This window comes from Solanum dulcamara, chromosome 9 (genome assembly GCF_947179165.1).
Source record: "Solanum dulcamara chromosome 9, daSolDulc1.2, whole genome shotgun sequence".
NCBI lineage: Eukaryota > Viridiplantae > Streptophyta > Magnoliopsida > Solanales > Solanaceae > Solanum > Solanum dulcamara.
The window spans coordinates 64869583-64890846 of NC_077245.1; the positions used below are offsets into that span (position 1 = coordinate 64869583).

Consider the following 21264-nt stretch of genomic DNA (forward strand, 5'->3'; position numbering starts at 1 on the left):
GTTAAGGATTCATGGCACATTAAACCATTACTTTGTTAATTGATGCTTGTTATTTAATTTGTTAATTATTTTTTTTATAAAAATCCCCCCTTCTTTCGGAAATAAATTGATTATTAAAGTAAATAATAAATGATTAATCTATAGTCTAAACCATATTCTTTGTGGGATCGACCCTAACCTTTGTTAAGTTCTATATTTGATCAACGATCCCTTTATACTTCTTTAGGGAGGTGTAATTCGAGCGTATCAAATTTTGCCACCATTGAAGGAGAAATTGACTTTTAGATTAAATTAATTTTTATTATTTGATTTATAGTCATTATTTGCTTATTTTACATTATTTTTCATTTTTTTGTGCTGAAACAGGTTTTGATTCCTAGTGCATGCAAATTACGAGAAGTCAAGACAATTCCTTAATTCAATTTAATCCCAAAATTGAAAGAGTATTACTTAGGATGGCGAACAACAATAATAAAAATGATGGACATGAACTTGGTGATGAAGCAGAGCATCTTAAAAGGAAACACGACAATGCACTATAACATTATTCACAACACCAACCATAAAATGTTTTTGACAATCAACCAATCTCAAAATGTCCTCCACCCAGACAACAACCTGAATTCGGCATATGGAATAACTATGGGATCAACCCTAATGCCATCAGAACTACTGGTGTCATTGTCTTACCTCCATTATCTCTTGGAACTAAGTTTAGCATCACAAGCGGGTTGATTCACATACTTCATAATAGAGGACCATTTGCTGACTTGGCATCCGAAGATCTGCAAGCTCATCTCTAGAATGTGGTGTACGTTTGCAAGAGTGGTGTTGGCGATCTTGGACTAACTATAGATGTCATTGAACTGTGTGTTTTTCCATTATCACTTACTGGCGAAGCTACAACTTGACTATCCAAACTTCCATACAACTACATCATAACTTGGGATGAATTACACAGGCATTCATCGAGAAGTATTTCCCATTGTCCTAAAAGTTGAAGCTAATAGACCGAATCAACAATTTTCAACAGATGCCCAGAGAGTTAATTAGTAGAGCTTGGGAGAGATTTGTAAAATATCTACGAAGTATACCAAATCATAGAATAGCCAATGAGTCACTTTTTGAGTTATTCTATCGCGCACTTGATGATAATGGAAAAGCTATTACAGACACCATCACTGGCAGAGCTCTTGGTCAACACTTTTCAAGAGGCTGCGGAGAGACTTAATCGTGGTGCAAAGACAAACCAAGCTTGGAGCACTAGGAATATTGAAACTTCAAAAAACTCCTTTTCTGTTCGCACAAATCAAGGTTCCAAGATACAAAATGAAGAATTACTACAAGACTAGCTTAATTAAAGACCAAAATCAAGCTGGCATTCAAAAACATGAGACTAAAGAAAATTAATGCAATCGACCATCAAGGTAGGGTGCCAAGTTATGGCGATTATGGATATGAGGAAGATGCTTATTATGTGACTGATCAAGTAGGGGGGACTATTAGGTTTCTTGATGCCAAGGTCAAGGAAATCACGATCGAAATTATAACAACTTTAATTGAGAGGGCTATTACAACCCTGACAATAACTATAATCGTGAAGGGAACTACAATCATGAGAACAAATAAGATCGGAATGGATATAATGATCCCAACCATGGGAAAGAAAGATAAGGCATTTGGGGAAGGAGAGACAACAATAAGGGTGGTTTATACATCCCAGCCAAAAATCGAGATGAGGGATCCATACTTACAAGAAATGAAGACATGATGATAAAGATGATGAAAAAGTATGACACAACAAAGGATAATATTAAGGAGATACGCACTGATCTTTTTGAATTAATCAAAAATTTGAGTCGCACTCTATATCCATAAAGCTTATTGAGCAACAATTGGGGCAATTTTCATCGCCTTTGAATCCACGACATAAATAAATTCTCCTAAATAATATAATTTAAAATTCAAAGAATGACGGGCAATGCATGACTGTGACCACCCAAAGTGGCATTGAAATAGTGGATCCACCTATGCTAGAACTTGAGGATGATGTACACTACTCGGCTGTTAGTGAGGATGAAACAGAAAATAAAATCGAGGAAGAAGCAGTAGGTGAAGAGATAAGTACCAAACAACCTAAAAAAAGAGATAAAAAGCATTCTGAGAAAGCAAACAATGAAAAATAAGCTACTCCAACTCCGACTCCAATGTCATGACCCCCTCCGCTTTTTCGGCAAAGATTGAAAAAGAAGGCCGAAGAAAAAAAGTTTCTTAAGTTTATTTCTATGTTGAAACAACTTTCAGTGAATTTTACCTTGATTGAGGCAGTAGAACAAATGCCTAGATATGCAAGTTTATGAAGAATCTTGTCACAAAGAAGAGAACGGTAAGCTTTGAACTGATCGATAACTTGTATCATTGTAGCGCAATCGCCACTCGCTCACTCGTGCAAAAAAAAGGCCTAGGCACATTCACCATACCATGTACCATAGGGGTATTCATCTTTGCAAAAGATTTGTGTGACTTGGGTGCCAGTATTAACTTGATGCCACTAGCACTGTTTTGACAATTGAGCTTGTGATCTCCCAAATCTACGTCAATGCAGTGCTTGATGGTAGATCGTACTATGAAAAAGCCTGTGGACATTATTTATGATGTTCTAGTGAAGGTTGAATCATTCATATTCCCTGCCGACTTCATTATTCTTGACTGCAAGGTAGATTTAGATGTTTCTATCATTTTTGATAGACTATTCTTAGCAACTGGACGTGATTTGGTGGACATGGAAATGGGCAATTGAAGTTTCGACTAAATAATAAAGAAGTGGTATTTGACGTATGTCGAGCAATGAAGCATCACAACAACCTACAAATAGTGTCCGTGATTGATGTTGTTGATGATTTTCAACCAGAAATACCTGTTGAAGAGAGATTAGATGTTGAAGCTCTAGCTGCTGTTATCATGAACTTTGATAAAGACCAAATCGGAGAGTATGATGAGATAGTTTGTGCACTAAACGACCTTGGAACTTTCAATCACGTACCAAAGAGACTCGACTTAGACTTGAAGAATAGAGCAACTCCACCTGAGAAACCATCTATCGAGGAACCTCGGACTTTGGAACTCAAAGTACTGCCATCTAACTTATATTATGCCTTCTTTGGGCCCAACAACACGCTGCCGGTCATAATAGCTATCGATCTTCACCAAAAGAAACTGGAAGCTATTACATCTATTTTGAGGGATTTCAAAAGAGCAATAGGATGGTCCATGGTCGACATCATAGGCATCCTCCCAGCATATGTACTCAGAAAATCCAACTCATGCCTTATTTCAAACCAAGCATTGAACACCAACAACATCTCAACCCACATATGCAAGAGGTAATTAAAAAGGAGATCATCAAGTGGTTAGATGCTGGAGTTATTTACCCAATCGCAGATAGTAATTAGGTAAGTCATGTCCAATGTGTACCAAAAAAGGGTTGTATTACTGTGGTGCCAAATGCAAAGAATGAGCTCATTCCAATGAGGTCCGTCACTGGTTGGAGGGTATGCATGGATTATCACAAGTTGAACTCATGGACAGAACAAATCACTTTCCAATGCCTTTCATGGGTCAGATGCTTGATCGTCTCGCTGGCAAATAATGGTACTATTTCTTGATGGTTATTCGGATTACAATCAGATTTCTATAGCACCCGAAGACCAAGAAAAGGCCACCTTCACGTGCCCATATGGGACTTTCACCTTTAAAAGGATGCCTTTCGGATTGTGTAATGCATCGAAAACCTTTCAATATTGTATGATGTCTATCTTTTCAGATATGGTGGAAGATGCAATCGAAGTTTTCATGGATGATTTTTCAGTGGTTAGTAACTCAGTCGATGATTGGTTGGATCATCTCCAAGATGTACTAAAAAGGTGTGAAGAGTTCAACCTTGTGCTCAATTAGGAGAAGTGTCACTTTATGGTGAAAGAAGGCATAGTGCTGGATCACAAGATTTCAAGCAAAAGCATAGATGTAGATCGAGCAAATATTGAGGTACTCGCAAAGTTACCCCCTCCCATCTCTGCCAAAGGCATTCGAAGCTTTTTGGTACACGCCATATTTTGTCATCTCTTCATCAAAGACTTCTCCAAAATAGTCCATCCTTTATGCAAACTACTAGAGAAGGAGAAGTTAAAGCAAATGTTAGTATCGGCTTCATTCATCATTGTACCGGATTGGGAGCAGCCATTTGAAATCATATGTGATGCAAGTGGAGTAGCATTTGTCATAGTATTAGGACAAATGCGCAAGAATATTCTACATCTAATATACTATGCTAGCAAATCCCTTAATATTTCTAAAAATAACTACATCTTGACCGAACAAGAGTTATTTTTCGTTGTATTCGCTTTTGAAAAGTTTTGCTCCTACTTGCTTGGCACCAAAGTCATTGTACACACAAATCGTGCAGCATTGAGATATCTTATAGAAAAGAAGGATGCTAAGCTGAGACTTATTCATTGGGCATTAGTGATACAAGAGTTTGATTTCGAAGTGAAAGGTCGAAAAGGAACTGAAAATCAAGTTGTTGACCATCTTTCTAGGCTTGAAGAAGAGGCAATGTTAAAGTTGGAAGATGGATTTGAAATTGACGACACCTTTCCGGATGAACAAGTATTGGCGGCATCACATGACTTAATTTCATGGTTTGCCGATGTTGGTAACTACTTGGTAAGTGATATAGTATCGTCCGAATTGAATGTTCACCAGCGCTGCAGTTCATGTCCGATGTGAATAAGTTATTATAGGAAGAACCACACTTGTTTTATGTTTTTGCCGATGGGATTATTCATTGCATTGTACTCAAAGTTGAGATGATGAGTATTTTAGAGGCATGCCATTGTCGCCTATTGGAGGTCATCATAGTAGTATCTGGATAGCCTACAAAATTCTATAATATGGGTACTACTGGCAATAATTCATCAAGACGCTCATGAATTTTCCAAGTCTTGTGATTATTGTCAAAGGGAAGGAGGAATTTGAAGGAAACATGAACTTCCAGTCACTCTTATTCTAGTCATTGAATTGTTCGGCGTATGGGGAATTGACTTCATGGGTTCTTTTATGAGTTCTAGTGGAATGAAGTATGTCCTTGTTGCGGTTGACTATGTATCTAAATGGGTAGAAGCTATCGCACTTCCCAACAATGAATCAAGGCGTGTCACCACCTTCCTCAAGCGAAATATCTTCTCACGATTTGGTACACCAAGGATAATAATCAGCGATGGAGGTTCCCATTTTTGCAATCAATTGTTCAAAGAGTTACTTGAGAAGTATGGGGTTCAACATAGTATAACAACTTCTTATCATCCACAAACTTGTGGAAAATTTGAGGTCTCCAATCACGAAATCAAGAAAATACTTGCAAAGACGGTGAATGCAAATAGAAAGGATTAGTCGAGGAAGCTTGATGGCGCTTTATGGGCTTACTGCACTACATTCAAGACCCCTATAGGTATGTCAACTTATCTCTGGGAAATATTTCCATCTGCCCGTAGAGTTAGAACACAAAGCTATATGGGCGTTGAAGAAGTTGAATATGAATTGGGATGCCTCATCAAAGCAAAGGCTGAATCAAATAAACGATCTTGATGAGTTCTGCTTAAATGCATATGAGAGCACAACCTTGTACAAAGAGCGAATGAAGAAGTACCACAACCAAAAGATTGAAAAGCGAATATTTGCACCCGGAGACTTAGTTCTCCTGTTCAACTCAAGGATGTATTTATTTCTGGCAAGCTCAAGTCAAAATGGTTAGGACCACTCCGAGTGAGTCAAGTTTTTCCACATGATGTAGTCCAGCTAAAGAAGAAGGATGGTACGTAGTTCAAAGTTAATGGTAAAAAAATCAAAGCATACATAGGCACATAAGATGAAATCAAAACTGTGGAAGCATGGAAGCTTAGTGAAGTCTAAGTAACTAGGCATATCTGTGTCATTCTGCGACATTAAATTAAGCGCTACTTGGGAGGCAACCCAACCTATTTGTTTATTTATTTAGTTTATTTTCTTTTGTCTCTTTCTATTCTCACTTGTTAGTTTTTAGGATAGCGTAGACTTTGTTAGGGTCCATTTCAAATTAGAGTCATAAAAAGTATTAAAAAATAGGCCAAAAGTTAAGTATGTGCCCATGTCGAAATGAAAATATTAGTAACTGAAAAGAAATCAAAGAGACATACGAGTCACTTTTATGAGTTGTAGCACTTTCTACAGCTCATAAACTTGACTCTTCAAACTTCATAATCAAAGCATGATGCAACTTTAAGTCTATGAGTGTACTCTATGACTCGTAGCCTACACTTCTAAACTCTACGACTCATAGCCTACACTTGTGGACTCCAGGTATATTTTCTAAATTTTTTTAACTATCAATGCTAATTATGAAGCTTGTTTACAACCCATAATAATTATTACGAGTCATAACTATCTATGTCAAGGTCGAGAATAATATAACCAACCCGACCCACGATAGAGAAATAAAAGGTTGGAAGTTCAAAAAAATCACCTCTAATGTTTCACTCCATGCCTAACGACCCCTATTCTTCTTCTTCTCCAACCAACCTCTCCAAATTCCACCTTCACCATAAACATTCAAAGATATCTCCTTCACCATTGAAGCCTAATGAAGTCAATACCCTAGGTCCTCAAGCGTGTCACAGTCCCAGTCCAACATAACCTCTAGGATTCAACCTTCATTTGTGGTAAGTTAATATCCCCAAGCTATTACATTTGATAGATGTTTTACTTAACTCTTTAGTATAGTGGGACTAAATGACCAGTTAGTATGAAGTTAGGGTTTAGCAATTTTGAAATTCAATTATTGAAATGGTTTTGTGAATTGAGGAACTGGAAAAATGTTTGAAATAAGGTTAAAATCAATTAATTTATGAAAATATAAAAATATTAAGGTAAAAGCTATGCTGACTTTGCGAGGGTATCATTGGAACATGAAGTTTTGCTAATCGGGGTATTTCTACAAGTCTTATATTCTTCTATGATTCATAATTACCCCTCGTAAACACAACACCAAGTGTAGTGATTCAACCGTCATAAGTAACAAATCTTACAAGTCTAATTACAATAACAACGATCTAGTGAAATCCCACAATGTGGGGTCTAGAGAGGGTAAAGTATACGACACCAAATCTAATTACGAGTGAACTTAACTTGTTGAACTGATTTATGAATTGGGGAATTGGATCTTTGATGAAATTGTCGTTTAAAATCAATGGATTGAATAAATGAGGGTTATTAAACTTTTTTTGCTGTGTTATAATTGTGAAGATCACTGATCTTGAAGTTATTTTTAATCGGGGGTTTTCTATGAGCCAACTGACCTTGACATCAGCGGTTCCGAGGAGGAGCACTCTATTAACTCTGAGGCACCACTTATTCAATCGCCGAAATCTGACCTCTCCAAATAGATCATCCCAATGACTGAACCAGGCGAAGGCTCTTCTTCTCCTCATTCGTCAACAATATCTACACCCCCAAGTCTAAAGAGGGGGATTCATCTGAGGTAGAAGAGAGCAACGAAGACTCCGTACCCAATTTGCTTCAGGATCAGTGTCCGAGGGCAAGTTAAAAGCTTCAAAATCCCTCCATACCATTCCACATCAAAGGAGAACCAAAGCGGTGGTATGTGGAAGGGCTATTTGACTTCTACAAAATAGGGCAAGAGAGGAACGACCACCAGAATTTACGATGACCCATTACTGAGAAGCCGCATATTATCACCACTAGGTTGGAGGCAGTCCTGGAGATTCATGACCTATTTCATCACCATAGGTTAGAGTGGATGGTCAACATCCTGGTATATACAGTAATTCTATGGTGTGCAAGTTCTATGCCTCATACGCGGTAATAATTTTTATACCCCGTGCTTTCGCACCTTGGGACATTATCTTAAGTCTCTTAAAAAGATCCATATGATCTAGATTATTTACCACGCTATCAAATAACTCTAAGTAAAGGAGAATGAGATATCCTATAATAGTGAAGATTGGAAATAGGGTTATAAAAATCCGCAAGGAGTTGGAGGCCATGTAATGAGTCGTAGGACTCGACTTACTGGCATAAGCTACTAACTTGGATGTCTTACCTATTTAAGCTACTTGAGTACACGCCGAGATTTTATAGAAAGGACTATACAAGTTCTTAGAGTAAGATGAGATTACAAACCTACAAAAGGAGAAAAGAGAACACGTGGCAGCAAGAGGGAGTGACACGCGGTAGCAGGAGGAAGTGACACATGGAAGCATGTGATGCACCTGCTTGGGGTCAAGTAGGTGACTCACCTGCTTGGGGTGGACCCCCACCTGCCACGTGGCAGCCCAAGAGAGAATGCATAGATGCGCTGGCCCAATGAGGGATGGACACATGTCACCCTAAGGGGATGACACATGTCATCTTTTAAGGGAGTGTATGTATAGGTCCCTTGATGACTAACAAGCCATTTCTTCAAGTTTAGACTTAGCCAAAATTGGAGAAACTTAGAGATTAAAAGAGAGGAGCTACAGAAGCCAAGGATCAAAGGTAAGCCCTCCTATTTCGTTCTATGAATTAATTATCTACGGTGTACTACAATGAAAGGAAGGTGTTAATAATGTAAATTTACTATTTGGATCAGCACCCAAAGGGTAACGAACAACCACTATATTTTTAGTCGTGTCAAGGAACTTCTGAGGTGAGTTTTAATGAGTTTTGGCAAGGTAAGGTTCTCCCTTTTGGGTTGAGTTAATGATGTTGTTATATAGTATATTACATGTGTTAAATGAAGCTGGAAGTAGGAAAATTTCATAAGTATACTTGACATGAGAAACAAACTAAATTGAAGTCATTCTAGCTAATTCGAAGTCGAGTAGTGTGTTGTGATTGTGGTGCTGTGGTTAGAGATGATTTGATCACGTGTTGAAGGGATAGACAGTGTTTCAAAAGGGGTGTGGGTTCTTTTGGTTTCATCCACACAATCCTCCGATACGTGTGGTCAAAGGTTTTTTTGAAATAAAGACTAAAATCTTATTTTGGTATCGTAATTTTGGGCGAGTCGTTGGGAACTTGTATTGTGTAATATTTTAGTGATTTGGTTGTAAATAGATGCATTTTTGTTGGTAATATGGATTAAATCATAAATTTGGATAGGGCAAGTTATAGAGGAGACGCTGCCCGATTTCCGTTAACTTCGAAACTAGTCAATAGGCTAGTCAAGAAGGACGAGCAAGGAAATGGTTCCTATAAATATGTAAATATTAATGTAGGAACTGGAAAGTTGAAGGTCATTAATATTAGTATTACTTTCATGATTAATAGGTTAAGGAGGTAACGAGGCGAGCTGGATTACAATTAATCCATAAGAGGTATGTGAAGCAACCTTTCTTCTCTTTTGGTATGTCTTAGATGTAAGTATTCTGTATGTGAAATTGGGAGTTATTCCATTCATAAAGCTCTAAGTATGAGTTAAGACTCTTGTTCACTTCCTACTGATTGGAACTCCTGTAATAAGTTGAGTCATTACCTTTCAAGTCTTCCATGTGATAAAAAGTAGTACATGTAAAGCTTGTCCTTTCCTACTTCTAGAAAGACTGGACTATAAGTAATATAGGACATGGATTTGGAGGTGACTCCATTTGTAAGTTCTGGGTATAACTCGTGACTTGTAGTCACTTCTGAATATTAAAGGTCTGAAAGTAGTTAAGCTACTATTCTCGAGCCTTCTATATAATGAATAGTAAGTGAAGATACCAGCTCTTCTTCCTAAAGGCTCTACAGTGATAAATATTTCCGATTGCATAAGTTGTGTCTATGATTACATGAGTTATATTTCTGATTGCATAAGTTGTATCTTTGGTTACATGAGTTATGTGGCATTGTCTTGATACATGTCTGTGATTCCTGAGGCCCCAATTGATGTAATTCCTAATGAAATTTAAAGGGTACTTCGGATAATTACTTTCCTAGTCTTCAGGTGATGGTTTACTTGACTATTTCATTGAGTCTCAGAGGATGACTTAGTTGCATATGGTTTCTCACTACTCTACTCGTGCATGCTGTAACCCTTCTTTCTTCGCATCCCATGATGGGCCAGATATTATATCGGGTGCAACTTTACTACTTCTTTCACCAAATTCTGGGCCGAATATGTATGATTCCATGTACGAGGAGAAGATTCCATACGTGAGGCGTTATATATGTTATGACAATACGATTATTCACCGCATCCTGGGCTGGCTGTACTATGATGGTATATATGGTGAAATAAGAAAGAAATACCGAGTCCCTCACTAGAGGGACAAGATACGTATATATATAATGCTGGTATGCTATAGATGTACCCCACTTCCTTCACCGAGTTCCTCACTAAAGGGCCGAATACTTTATGTAGGCATGCATATGAAAATATAGTGATACATTTGTGACCCCGAGCCCCATAATGGATCGTATATAATTTGATTACATATACAATAAGATTATACCGTATACGACAACATGATGAAGTAATATACATGATGAAAAGAGATGATGACACAATGATATGATGATATGTTGATATGATGAAATAATTATGACATCGAGTTCACTAGAGGGCCGGGTACAGTGTATGATAATGTATATGACTACATGTCCTAAGATGTAGGCACAATGATTTTTAATTGTCATATTTGTTCCCTGCATCCCTATTTTAACTGTAACTTCTTTATAAGGTTTTATGCTTACATACCCAGTACATATATCGTACTGACCCTTTTCTTCGGGGGGTTGCATTTCATGCCTGCAGGTACAGACACACGACTCGAGGATCCGCCAGCGTAAGGTTCCACCCAGCGAGTTTAAGAAGAGCTCCATTGTATCGGAGCCCAGCTTTTGGTACTGAACCTTGATGTATATATTTGTTTGTTTAGGGGTACGATCTGTCCCGCAATATGTCATCGTTACTATCCTCGGATGTTTGTAGACATACGTGTAGGTTGTATATACGTGTGTGTGAGTTATGTATCTATGTATGTTATTCAGGTTTGCCAATATGTGAGCATACGACAGGTATAGGGTATACGCGATTTTTCGGCTTGGGCACCCATCATGGCGTATGGGGTTGGGTCGTGACAACAATCAAGAAGAATGCCCCGTTCAAAGAAAAGAAGATGGAGCAACAAATATTGTTGACTATACTAGTCTGGGATGTCCCGATTGAATTATATGAGGAGACAATTCGACGAGTCATCCATGGCCCAAACTTTCCACTGATAGCCCCGACAACCGAATTTAATTATAAGATAAAAATGGTTTGGGATAAAAATGCCATGAAGGATTAGGTAAAGCATGGATAATTACTAAGATGGGTGGCTGTTTATACAATGGAGTAGGGCATGGCAGCTGATTGGGTATCATACCCGACCTTTATCAAGAAAGAATCTTTAAAGTTTGCAGCCAAGTTTTGGTGGGCTATCATTCGGCACCGTCTTTGCCTGACCTATGCCAATAATCACTTGACACCTGATCGAGCCGTGATCGATGCTAGCTTAATGGTGGGATATAAGGTGGACTTTGTGAAAATCATCATTGCCGAGATACATGAGCGGGCTATTCGGTGGAACACCACAATACCTTTTCCATGTCTTATGTTTGCATTGTGTCGAGAGTCTGTAGCATCCCCTTTGGGATGATGCCACTTACGAAGCAAAATATAGTTTTTTTTTATAATCTCAAATAGTCAACACATTTAGAAAACTTATTTTGAAATTCTATTTCCAATTCAACACCATTGCGGGTCCATAAAATACACAAAACTCAAACTAATAATTATCATAAAACTATTATCTTCCTTTGTATATAATGACAAGTCAAAGTATAAAACCAGTACATGGCATGACTTGAGTTAAAAGCACACTCTAAAAATAGCAAAACTAGTCACCCTTTTCAAGTTACAAGCATCTGATTTTATTTTCACAAGCCTTCAAAATTTTATACATAAGTGCCACATGTATCCTGTACAAGTCCCCAAAATATTTATAAAACTAGATGCATATGTAGATATGATCTTCACAAGGGCTCCAAAAGTCTACTCCAAATGGCCATCTTCACATCTCATCCCGCATATTACCTACGATAGAAAACAACTATCGATAAGCATAAAGCATAGTGGTGTATAAACTTTGGGCTTGGAGATATTAAACTCTTTAATTCCCTTGTTCGTCGAGGTGTCTCAATAAGGTAAAAGTAAGTCCAAGTGAATAAGTATATCAAAGTATCGAATAAAAACCTTGAAGAGTTTTAAAATATCAATATTAATATTCGAAGATTCAAGTATTAAGAAAGCTTACAATTCAATTCAAAAGAGTTGTCACATGATTCATTTCGCCCAATATATATGTCATGCCTTCACACTAAGCACAATCAGTACCAAGACGGACTAAATCACCAAAATCAAGAAGGAACGAAGCCCATATCAAGAAGGGTCGTCACCCAACATTAAGAGAATCAAGAACCATGTTGAAAGTGGCTTTCCACTCATACTTGAAAAAGGACAAAAATCCATCGTCAAGATAAAATATAAATTCAAAGTCAAGATGGGCAAGATCCGTATCGAGAGGCATGCCAATATCGATGACAAGTCCCTGTAACAAAAAGGACAAAGTTCCAACAAGAATACAAAATGATCAAGCAATTCGTACAAGTGGCGGTTTAGCAAAAGTTTTGCAATACTTGAGATAATGGTCATACATAATACAAGACAATGAGTATGGAAACAACCTGTTAAAATACTTCAAATTTCAGGAAAATAAAATATTCCAAGTTCAAATTTATACACAAACCTTAGCATTTTAGCACATAACAAGTTCTACCAGAACTCGGGGAGTTCAATTCATCTATGCCATAGACCAATCAAAGTCTACTTCATCAAATAATTTTCCTTAGCTTGTATAAGAGAATATACACCTTAAATACACAATAAAATACCTACGTAAGTTTAACAGTCTCATCATATCAAAACTAAACATGAAATCAATGAAAATTAGCTCAAATTATCAAAACAAGAGTTCTGGACAGCCTACTGTCTTGTATTGTTGCTCAGTTTCAAAGGGGTAAATGGAGGAAGTAGGCTTTGTGATCTAATGAAAGTTATAGACATGTGTCTTAGGTCCGTATACAAATTTGAATCACCCCTACAACAAATTTGTACAAAAAGATATGCTCAAAATACCAACAGCAGTCCATGTAGGATTTCCAAAACAACATCTGGGCAGTACCTCCCATATACTTCATCACCCTTTTTCAAGAAGATAAAAGCAAACGGGTTTTAGAGCCTAAATAAAAGTTATATACCTATTAAATATCTTTCCAAAACATCTTGAATCACTTGAAAGAAGCTTTACACAAGGAGTTATACTAATATTACTAATGACAGTCCTATCTAAAAACGGGTTTGCTAACAAGAAAAAGAACCTCAATCTTACCTTAACAGGTGGGTCTCTCAAGTTGGCTAAAATATGTGGTGTGCATGTAAATCTCCTATTGTTCTTGCTTTCTCTCAAATTTTCTCTAAGTTTCTAAGTATAAAAGATGAACAATGAGTACCCTTAGTCATTAGTTGCCTTATATACTTCTCCCTTGAGAGTGACACATGTGAGCCCATAAGGGTGACACATGTCCAGCTCTTAGGCCGCCACCTCATTCCATGCATCCACCCCATGGCTGCCACGTGGTGAGGTGGGATCCACCCAAGAAGGTGAGTCACCTATTTGGTCCAAGTAGGTGCATCGTCTCCTTATTCCTCTTTTGTGGGTTCGAAGTCTCATCTCACTTTAAGAACCCATGAAATCCTTGCTACTTAAGCTCGACATGTACTCAAGTAGATTTGTTATGTAAGACATCCAAGTTGGTACCTTATGCAAGTAGGTTGATTACCACGACCCATTATTTGGCCTCCAACTCCTTCCAAATTCCTCTAGACCTATTTCCAACTATCGCTACTCACATAGAACTTCATAGATAACATGGATCACATGGCAATCTTTTAGAAGAAAACATAAAAAGAAAATTAGGGTGTTACAACTCTTCCCCCCTTAAGAAATTTCATCTCAAAATTTACCTTATACTCAAAACAAATGTGGATATTGAATTTGCATATCCTCTTCTCGCTCCCAGGTTGCTTCATTGCTAGAGTGATTCCTCCAAAGGACTTTTACTAAAGGAACTTTCTTGTTTCTAAGCTCTTTTGTCTCACGGGCCAAGATTTGGATATGTTCCTTATTATATGTCAAGTTAGGACTTATCTCAATAGATTCGACAAGGAGAACATGAGATGGATCTGAGCGATATCTTCTAAGCATAGAAACATGGAAGACATTGTGGATCTTATCTAATTCTGGTGGAAGAGCTAATTTATATGCAAATGGACCAACTCTCTCAAGTAATTCATATAGTCTAATAAATTGAGGACTAAGTTGTCACGACCCAACTCTGTAGGCCGCGACGGGTGCCCGAACTAAAAACTCGCGTATACTCTTGCTAACCATAAGTAAACATGTCTCCTATTGGAGTCATAGTGTGCCAACATGCAAGATTATAAGCCGATGAGGCTATCGTAGCATATTGGCACAACTATACATACATACATACATACATACATACATACATATACACAACCCACATACATGTCCACAGACCTCTAAGAGTAAGAATAGTAACATAAGGCGGGATAGGGTCCCCGCCGTTCCCATAAACAAATAAATATATACATCAAGGATTAATACCAAAACTAGGTTCCAGCACTATAAAGCGCTTCTGAACTACTGAGTGGAACTCCTACGCTGACGGATCCCCAAAGTGTGCATCTGTACCTGCGGGCATGAACGCAACCCCCCCGAGAAAAGGGTGGTCAGTACGACATATCTACTGAGTATGTAAAGCATAGACATCATAAGGAATTACAGTTGGCATAGGGATGTAGGGGCAAGTGTGACATCTAATCATTTACTGTACCTGTAGCTTATAACATAAGGTTGTACATATTATCATCACGTACTGTACCCGTCCTGTTCGGGGACTTGGTATAATGACTACATCACTCTGGTATCATAAGCATCTGTATACTATTAGTGCTATCTCATATAATAATGTCGAGGAACGTTTGGTCCGATTTACATATCATATAGTAATACCGAGGAACGTTCAGTTCGATCCACATATCATATAGTAATACCGAGGAACGTTCAGTCCAATTCACATATCATATAGTAATATCGAGGAACGTTCGGCCTAATCCGTATATTATATAGTAATACCGAGGAAAATTCAGCCCGATCCATATATTATATAGTAATACCGAGAAACATTTAGCCCGATCCATATATTATATAGTAATGTTGAGGAACGTTCGGTATGATCTGTATATTATATAGTAATGCTGAGGAATATTCGGCCCGATTCGTATATTATACACCGTCCCTAGCCCTTTATGGGACTCGATGTTATCATCATTATATACCGTACCCGGTCCTTTATGAGACTCGGTGAAAGATGTATTATAGTATGCACGAGTAAGGTAGTGAGTAACCATCTACAATCTAAATCATTATCAGAGACTCGACAATGTAAGAAGATTAAGCTATCGTCTGAGGACCAGAATAGTAGTATAGCCATCTCGAGTGCCTTCTAAATGCCATTAAGGCATATACCACTTAGGATCTCGGGGACACTAGACATATACTAACGTAATATTAATAGTTCATAGAATCAGGGACACCCATCGTCACATTGTCCTTAGAACTAGGAGCTTATGTATCCAGTACTTCTCAACCTATGGAGTTCAAGGAAAGTAGTTCAACCTACTACAAGAGTTTGACATTCAGAAGTGAATAAGAGATACGAATTACATTTAGGACTTAACAGTGGAGTTACCCCAGAGATCATATCATATTTTACTTACAATTAGGACATGCCAAAGAAAGAGAAAGAATAAGCTTTACCTAGTCTCTACTTTTCCTCAAGGAGTCATCATTTACATATATCGTACCCGACCCGTCATAGGCTCGGTATCATAACCTTCTTATTGCATTACCTTACCACCCTAGCACCACACTTATGTCAAATACATATCAAGAGGAAAGAAGGGTAGCTTTACTTACTTATGCCAAAATATGCCAAGAGAAAGGAGATAACTTCACATACTTACTACTTTCCATCATATAAAAGCCTTGAGAGGAAATAACTCAACTAGTATAGAAATTCTACCACCGAGAAGTGAATAAGACTTATGAGTCATAATTGGAGTTTTATGAATGGAATTATCCCCACATTTCGTATATCAATCACTTAAGACTAAGACATGCCAAAAGAAAAGAAGGATAGCTTCACATACCTCTAATGAATTACTCTTACACGTTCGCCTCGTCGTCTCCTGAATCTATTTAACATGAAAGTAATACTAAGGTTAATGACCTTTCACTTTCCAATTTCCAACTCTACACCCAAGTACTCATAGGAGTTATTTCCTTATCCATTACCCTCGACTAGTTTGTTACTAGTTCCGAATCTATCGCAAATCGGGCAGCATCTCCCTTATAACTTCAACATCCCCGAGATTTCAACTCGGCCACAATATCAACAACCATACCATCAACAACAACCAGCAACATATTTATAAGTAAATCACTTTGACCTTACACAATACAAACTCCAAACTACGATACGAAAATAGAGTTTTTTAATCTTTAATCATACCAAATGGAGAATCGTGTGGCTGCAACCAGAAGCACCCACACCCTTTTTAAAACACTTTGAAGCCCTGCAACACGCAACCCAACCAGCTACACTTGCAGCACCACAACGACAACCCACTACTCGACTTCATTTTAGCTATAACCACTTCAATTTAGTTTATTTCTAATGTCAAGCATCCTTATGATATTTTTCCACTTACAACCTCATTTAAGACATGTAATATACCCCATAACAACATCATACACTTTAATTTGGATGGGAAAGCCTTACCTTGTCCAAAACTCGCCTCAGAAGTTCCTTTAGCGTACCTAAAATTTCGTGGCTGTTTGATAACGTTTTGGAATACTCCAAACCATAAAATTTCATTACTAACGCTTTTATAACATCGTGTTTCACCCTATGTAATTAATTCATTAAACAAAATTGGAAGACTTACCTTTTTTTTCTCTCTCTTGGCCGCCACTAGTTTCTCTAGTTTTCTAGGGTTTCTTTTCTTTTTCTTGCTCTTGAACTCTTTAGATGGATGTGGAACTAATGAGTCATAAGAGTCATATATATATATACTACTTTAGGGGTGACACATGTCATCCCCTAAGTGGTGACATGTGTCAAGCCCCTATTGGGCCAACACATCCCTTCCTACAATCATGGGCTGCCACATGGCATGTGGGGCTCACCCCCTTTGCTGCAGCTGCTGCCATGTGGAACTCTCTCATGGGATTCTACGTGGAACTCTCTCATGGGATGCCATATGGCACTCTCTCTTTCTCCTCGTGGGTTCGTAATCTCATCTTCTTTTATAAATCTATGTAATCCTTGCTACGTAAGCTTTGTACGCACTTAAGTAGGTTAAGTATGTAAGATTTTCAAGTTGGTAGCTTACGTAAGTAAGTCGAGTCCTACGACTCATTACTTGTCTCCAACTCCTTTTTTTCCCTTTGTTCTTCTCCTTTCTGAATTTCTCTTGAAGGTTCTAGAGGTTTATGACTAAGTGCCCCTTTTTATTCATTCATCCCATGGATGAATGACTTGGGCTTGGGTCTTTTGTTTGGGCCTCTCCTTTTTTCTTTTTTTTTGATTCTTCCAAGCCCAATCACTTAGTCCATAGGTTTTCATGAAACTAAGTTTTTTTTTTTGAAATTCTAATTTTTCCCTTAACCTTTTCTAGTATTTCCACATCCAAAATTTTCATAACCAACTTATGTATCAAATAAGATCAAAACATAGCATCCTTCTTTACTTGTTACAATTATCCTAAAATCTCCAAATGTGAAAAATACGGGTTATAACATCCTCCCCCTTAAAAACATTCGTCCTCAAATGTTAACTAAAACCTTCCTCAAGATCTTATATAGACCATATGGAGAGTTTTTCTGTTCCATTGCAATAACATATACTTTCATCGAGCAATCAATATCAGAGTTTCAAAGGTTAGGATTACTTGTAGACGTAGGGAATAGGTACGGATACTTGTGTTTCATTTCCTCTTTCACTTCCCAAGAGGCCACCCATCCTAGTACTACTCTCGCCCAAGCATGCTTAACTTCGGAATTCTGATGGGATTCGGTGCGTTAGTGCTGGTATGATCGCATCCATCCCTTAAGGTCTCCACCAATGGTTCCTCACACGATCTCAGATACCACAGCTTCTATCTATTTATTATTGGCCTCGAGATCCATCCATCCCTTATGGGATCTCATTTGAAGTTTAAACGTTCCCAACTAATGGTTTAGGGTTTTGTACTTTGCAACAAAGAGGAACTCAGTTGCTGGACATTTAGCCTTTCGACAAGAGTTTTCTTCTGAAATATGACTCCCCAAGTAAAAATGGTGCCCTTTTTCTGACAACGTAGAGAGACCCTCTTTCAGTGTTAGTCCAACATTATAAATTTTACCCTATCTGTATCAACTTCCAATACATCTTATAAACTTATGTCTCGGTCTCTTCCTTGTCTTTATTCCATTTTCAAGAAAAAAAATTGGGCAGAGTTTCCTCTGTATTTTGTACTATCTCAAAACCTGCACGTAGAAGATAGCAACCATGCCTCACAAGGCCAATATATATATATATCCCTCATAACACAGCCACCCAGGGCTTTCAACATCTTCTCATCTCACAGCCGCACAGGGCTTTCAATATCAATAACCATATGAAAATAATGGACATACCTCATGTGTTCCACTCAAACTGCATTTGTTACACTTTCTTGTCTACTTTCCTTTCAATTTACAATTTTACATTTCCAGATCACTACCTTACTCAACATATCTCTTTCATACCTTTGCTTACCTGCGTGCTTTGTTACTTCCAACATCGTCAATTACTTTCTTCTGTTGATGTCGCCCTTCTGTTCAAATCTAAGGTTAGTTTAAGGAGTTTTTCCTATGACTTGGATCTATTGCACGATCTTAGATGTAAAAAAAGGTAACATCCTAAATGTCTAATAGCCTCCTTTTTATAGATGTGGTGCACAACACACCGACCCAACTCCGTAAGGACCGCATCTCCCTTATAACTTAACATTCTCGAGATTTCAACTCTGCCACAATATCAACAACCATACTATCAACAACAACCATCAGCATATTTACAAGTAAATCACTTCGACCTTACACAATACAAGCTCCAAACAACTAGCTTCAAACTACGATACGAAAATAGAGTTTTTTAATCTTTAACCATACCAAATAGGGAGTCGTGTGGCTGCAACCAGAAGTACCCACACCCTTTTTAAAACAATTTGAAGCCCTGTATCACGTAACCCAACCAGCTGCACCCACAGCACCACAACGACAACCCACTACTCGACTTCATTTTAGCTATAACCACTTCAATTTAGTTTGTTTCTAATGTCAAGCATCCTTATGCATTTTTTCCACTTCCAGCCTTATTTAAGACATGTAATATACCCCATAACAATATCATAAACTTCAATTTGAAAGGGAAAGCCTTACCTTGTCCGAAACTCGCCAAAACTTGCCTCAGAAGTTCCTTTAGCGTACCTAAAATTTTGTGGCTGTTTGATAACGTTTTGGAATACTCCAAACCATAAAATTTCATTACTAACGCTTTTATAACATCGTGTTTCACCCTATGTAATTAATTCATTAAACGAAATTGGAAGACTTACCTTTTTTTTCTCTCTCTTGGCTGCCACTAGTTTCTCTAGTTTTCTAGGGTTTCTTTTCTTTTTCTTGCTCTTGAACTCTCTAGATGGATGTGGAACTAATGAGTCATAACAATCATATATATATATATACTACTTTAGGGGTGACACATGTCATCCCCTAAGTGGTGAAATGTGTCAAGTCCTAAGAGGTGACATATGTCAAGCCCCTATTGGGCCAACACATCCCTTCCTCCAATCACGGTCTGCCACATGGCATATGGGGCCCACCACCTTTGCTACAGCTACTACCACATGGAACTCTCTCATAGGCTTCCACATGGCACTCTCTCATGGGTTGCCATATGGCACTCGATCCTTCTCCTCGTGGGTTCGTAATCTCGTCTTCTTTTATAAATCTATGTAATTCTTGCTATGTAAGCTTGGTACGTACTTAAGTAGCTTAAGTATGTAAGATTTCCAAGTTGGTAGCTTATGTAAGTAAGTCGAGTCCTATGACTCATTACTAGAGGTTTATGACTAAGTGCCCTTTTTTATTCATTCATCCCATGGATGAATGAATTGGGCTTGGGTCTTTTGTTTGGGCCTCTTTTTTTTTTATTCTTCCAAGCCCAATCACTTAGTCCATAGGTTTTTATGAAACTAAGTTTTTTTTTTGAAATTCTAACTTTGCCCTTAACCTTTACTAGTATTTCCACCTCCAAAATTTTCATAACCAACTTATGTATCAAACAAGATCAAAACATAGCATCATCCTTAACTTGTTACAATTATCCCAAAATGTCCAAATGTGCAAAATACGGGTTATAACATAAGTTTTCCTTTTTGGCCAAATCTTATAATCTTCTTCCATTGAGAAACCTTTAAAAATACCTTATCTCCTACTTGATATTCAATTTCATGCCTCTTAAGATCAGCATAAGAATTTTTTCTATCTGAAGCCATTTTTAGACAATCCTTGATGACTTACCTTATCTTTAGTTTGTTGCACAATCTCAAGACCAACCAATTTTCATTCACCAACTTCACTCCAGCAAAGAGGAGTTCTACTCTTTCTCCCATATAAGGCTTCGTAGGGAGGCATGCCTATACTTGATTGGTAGCTATTATTATAAGCAAATTCTATCAAGGCTAGGTGTTTGCCCCAACTACCTTCAAATTCCATAATGCAAGCTCGAAGCATATCTTCTAATATTTGAATCACCCTCTCGGATTGACCATCTGTCTACAGATGGAAAGATGTACTAAAGTTCAACCTAGTGCTCAAAGCTTTATGCAATCTAGTCCAGAATCTAGATGTAAATCTTGGGTCTCGGTCAGATACAATAGAAACAGAAACTCCATGTAACCTCATAATCTCTTCAACA

The 21264-nt window shown here is 37.8% G+C and overlaps 2 pseudogenes; one reads left to right on the plus strand and one right to left on the minus strand.

The window, feature by feature from the left end:
- The first annotated feature begins 1985 nt into the window (after window positions 1-1985).
- LOC129903725 (uncharacterized) lies at window positions 1986-5809 on the plus strand (annotated as a pseudogene).
- Window positions 5810-18242: 12433 nt separating this feature from the next.
- LOC129904738 (5S ribosomal RNA) lies at window positions 18243-18364 on the minus strand (annotated as a pseudogene).
- Window positions 18365-21264: the final 2900 nt, after the last annotated feature.